Here is a 5,000-nt window from a genome sequence, read left to right on the forward strand (position 1 = left end):
CTACGATTGTGACGCGGAAGCTCTGTCCAATTCAATCCGTCCAAGCCAGTCATATTCTCCTACAATCAAGTGGAGGTGCTGTCCAAGATTAGTTCAGTTCCACGGGTTCAGATCAGTCGAAGTTCTGCTCGATACTCCGCGGGAAGTCCGAAGAACTGTCCAGAAGCTAAAGGAGGTTCTGTCCAGATCAGTCTGTCCAGACCTGTCAGTTTCTTCATGATGAAGCCGAGGTTGTGTCCAAGTCAAGATCAGTCCAGTCCAGTCCAGTCAAGGCGTCCCTTGGGTTTTGGCCAAGTCCTCTCCGATCAACCAGCTGCTTCTCGCCTAGAACACTGTGAGTTGGTTTGTTTGAATTCCACTTGGAATTTAGGGTAGATCGAGTCTGCATATAGAGTAGAATGATCACGTTATTGAATGGTAGAGTCCTTAGGGTTATTTTATTTATGGAACCGGACTCAGTTTAGCAAGGGCTAAGCTGAGATGAATGGAATTAAGACTGAGTTAATAACCTGACTAGGACTAGGGCTAGGATGCATCATGTTTTCTATTATTGCGTGTTGATATTGTTGAGTGCAGGTTCCCGTTATCTTTAAAGATAGTTTCTCAGCGGGAGGCTGGACTATCTGGGTAACGGTTTGATTGTGTTGTTTAGTATTGATATTATTGTTTAGTAGTTAGTACTAAGGGTCTTAGGCCATATAGGCCGGACTACTGGTACTATGGTTAGTCTTGTGGAGTCGTGTCTAGTTAGGATCTGGAACTTTATCTTTAGGTTAGGTTCTAGATTGAGTTTGTGTTGTGTGAGTGTGCCGACAGTATGTGCGTGACCCGCCCATACTAGGCTTGTGTAGGGGTGATTAGTGTTTCCTCGGCCTCGTACCCAGCGGGTTCAAGGAAACCCCTTATTCGCTGGATCGGGAAGACTCAGACGAACGGTGTCATGTACTATGGCTGAGTATTACACGACGGTGTAATGTGGCAGTGACCCGAAGGACTGTGGGCTGTCGCGCGGTGACCCGAAGGACTGTGGGCCGCGGTCGGTTGAAAGTTCCTTCTTCTGGCCTTTGTGGTAGGGAGATAGGATATTGCCGATAGAGAGGAGGAACACGAAGTCACCAGGGCCCAGGTTAGAGTGTTGTGTTAGAGTGTCGTAGAGGGTTATAGAACCCTCGAGTTAGTGTAGCACCGATATACGGTGCTACGAGTTAGATCGAGTCGTAGATACTCATAGTTATTATTGTGATTGTGGTTGATTGATTTGCTTGCAGGTTCTGACATTAAGTCCTAAGTCTGGTTTAGGTACCGGATTAGGCTTGATGTGTATTTCGTTAGTGTAGGCCTGACGTTGGCCTGTATGTGTTTGAGTGATTGCTTGTGAAGGGTGGTGGATATTAAAGCTATGCGGTATCATTGGTTGGCCGATCATGTTCTTGTTTGATTGTTGGTCGATCGATTAATGATACTTGCATAGTCTAAGTGTCTAACACTACATGAGTATTGAACTCAGGCGTATATATGGTTAACTAGGGATTGTTTGTTGACTTGTTTTTATGCAGGTTCCCGTTACTTGAAGCTAGATCATGGCAGGAGGCCAAGTCTAACTTAGTAACGGTTTGCTTAGCCTTAGCTTTTATTGCATGCTAGGGCTAGATTGATTGTTATTTTGGGTTGTCTGGGTAGAGTCTAGGTTGCGGGTAGAGGCCGCCAGCTCACTGAGTAACATTAGGTTACTCATCCAACTCCGTTGTCCTTTTTGCAGGTCGCTTTAGGTAAGGATGATCGGATAGCTTGGTGCTGGACGTTAGGACCGCCGGTGTAGATTTTCATGCCTTTTGTAAACGGTATTGTGGATTTGTGTTTAGTTGACTCGATTTGGCATTAGGCCGGGACCGGTCTCGAATTATATCAATGTATGGATATTTCTCGAATCAATAAAGTAATTGTTTTATATGCGCTTCATGAGTACTCTGATATTTGACTAGTCCGGTCTAACACAACGTTAGGTCGAGGTACGGGTTGAAAAGCCTTAGGCCTTGATCTAACGGAAAACGCTAACTCTAGGTACGGGTTGCAAAGCCTTATGCCTTGACGCAGCGGGACGAGTTAGTGGATGAACTGGTCTAGGTCGTGGAGTAAAGTTTGTGACTCTGACCGGATTGTCCCTAGCCCGTCACGTAGCGCTTCCGGACCATGGTGTTGGGTTGGACGGTCAGTCATGTTCTTGTTTGATTGTTGGCTGGCCGGTTGGCCTTTCATCTCCAACCCTTGGTGTGGGTCGTCCGTCGGTCATGTTCTTGTTTGATTGTTGGCCGGTGGGTCGACCTATGCTTAGGACGGTTCGGGGGTGTTACAGAGGTGGTATCAGAGCATGGTTTCGTCCATGCTTCCGGAACTCATGATTTAATCGGTTTTAAATATTTATCGAGTCAAAATGAGTCACAAAAGGCATTAGGGAAACCGGTCACGTCCAGCGATAGGATTTGTGGTTTTAGGAAATTAGGATTGAGATAGTGGAATCTAGAACTGTTAGGTTGCTTGGGTAGAACTGTTAGGTTGCTGGTTAGAATTGCGGTTAGGTTGCATTGTTAGTATTTGCTAGGTTAGTAGATTATTTGATTAATTGTCTACTAACTTGCATGTTAAGTGTTCTTTTGAGTTGCAGCGAGTAAGTATGTTTGTTGATCGGAACTTTAAGGGATGAAAACCTTAAAGTGGAGGGAGTTCGAGGCCAAACCCAAACCCGAAGCGAAAGAGGGAGACAGATTCAGAGAACTGGACAGTGGTATGGACTGGACAGATGGGAGGAAACAAACTTCGTTGGGAAAGGACTTCATCAGTAGTTGGGAAGACAAAGATCGAGAAAGTTGGAAATCAGGACGAGCATGGACAAGATAGTATCAGGGCAATGAGTGTGTTATGGCAGAGTAAAAGAAAGAGGATGACTCAGTGATCATTCAAGTGAGAGATATGAAGACAATTGTGGAGGCCTTGAAGAGGACACTCAAGGAACCGTGGTGGACAGAGTAAAGAGGTTATGGAGACGAGGGAGAATGTTGTGAAGACGAGCAATTGCGCAACTAAGAATTCGAGGACGAATTCTATTAAGGGGGGGAGAATGTAGAAACCCGTTAAAAAAAAAAAAAAAAAAGAAAGAAAAGAGTGGTCGAGTATCTTTGTGGTGGTCGAGTCGCATGCGATATGGATCGATCAAGAAGCTTTGAAGTACGAGGTGGGAAAGAAGTGATCGTGAGTGAACTATGAGTCGAATAAGTTGCTCGACCATAGTTAGAAGATGTCTTAGATTGATGAGACGGACGTTTTGGAAGCATAACATTTTTGGAAGCACGACGGTTTAGAAGCTCGACGTTTTGGAAGAATGACGTTTCTTCAGCACGAAGTTTTCCGCGAAACTTCGTATCAGCGGAATATTATTCGAAGACATTGGAAACATGATGGGAATTAAGCACGACGGGAAGTAAGCACGACGGGAAGCAAGCACGACGGGATTGAAGCACGACGGGAAAACCCGAAATTGGACGAAAACCCTAATTTCGGTATTATGAAATTCTTTGAGGAAGCCGAAGGCTCGGGAAATATTTACCGCCAAGGTCAGACTTCAGATTGGAGTTTATTAAAAATATTAAACTCATCTGAATGGGAGAAGAAAAATATTCGGGATTGATCGCGGTCAGAAATTTACCGGAAGGACCGAAATCAGGCCAATGGACCGAGAAGCTCGAGGTGGCTTGTTGCATGGGTTCAGAACGTGGTGTCAACTGTCCAGCAAGATGAGTGTCTACAGAAGCTCGAGGTGTCGACGTGCATGTAAGCTGCACATGCAGCTTGACATGTAGAAGCACGAGGTGGATCGACCAAGCACGAGGTGTCTCCGCGCATGCAACCGAAGCATGCGGCCAGCCATGTGTGTGATGTGTGGCGCCTTGCATGAGCTCCAGTCATGCAGCCTGACATCTGGGAGGAGTGGTGGCGTCCTGCATGTGTCCTGGACATGCAGCCAGCCATGTGGAGCACGAGGTGGATCGGCCAAGCACGAGATGTCGCGACGCATGCAACCGAAGCATGCTGATCGACATGTGTGAGGATGTGTGGCGCCTTGCATGAGCTCCAGTCATGCAGCCTGACATCTGGGAGGAGTGGTGGCGTCCTGCATGTGTCCTGGACATGCAGCCAGCCATGTGGAGCACGAGGTGTCGCCGTGCATGCGTCCGGAGCCATGCGGAGCGACACACGGGCTGCCACCAACCTGAAGCTGATTGGCTGGTGTCTCCTATAAATACCCCACGACCCCAGCTCATTTCTTCACATCCAGACCTGTCCAAACAAAGTTAAAACCTTGAGAGAAAAGTAGAAAAAGAAAGCAAGTGATTCCGAGCTATTTCGAGAGTTTTAGAGAGTTTTCGAGATCAGTTCTCTATTGATTTCGAGTCATCGCCTTGGGAAGGTTCTGTCCAACTGAAGGTCAATCAAGTGAAGATCAGATCAGATGGGAGTCAAGTCAACGTGGCTATAGAGAGAGAGAGAGAGAGAAAGGAAGTGATCGATTCTAGAGTATGGTCGATTCTGAAGACCGATACTCCACCGAGAAGGCCAGTTCCGTCCAATCAGCGATTCTCTACGATTGTGACGCGGAAGCTCTGTCCAATTCAATCCGTCCAAGCCAGTCATATTCTCCTACAATCAAGTGGAGGTGCTGTCCAAGATTAGTTCAGTTCCACGGGTTCAGATCAGTCGAAGTTCTGCTCGATACTCCGCGGGAAGTCCGAAGAACTGTCCAGAAGCTAAAGGAGGTTCTGTCCAGATCAGTCTGTCCAGACCTGTCAGTTTCTTCATGATGAAGCCGAGGTTGTGTCCAAGTCAAGATCAGTCCAGTCCAGTCCAGTCAAGGCGTCCCTTGGGTTTTGGCCAAGTCCTCTCCGATCAACCAGCTGCTTCTCGCCTAGAACACTGTGAGTTGGTTTGTTTGAATTCCACTTGGAATT

This window comes from Brassica napus, unplaced genomic scaffold (genome assembly GCF_020379485.1).
Source record: "Brassica napus cultivar Da-Ae unplaced genomic scaffold, Da-Ae ScsIHWf_767;HRSCAF=1106, whole genome shotgun sequence".
NCBI lineage: Eukaryota > Viridiplantae > Streptophyta > Magnoliopsida > Brassicales > Brassicaceae > Brassica > Brassica napus.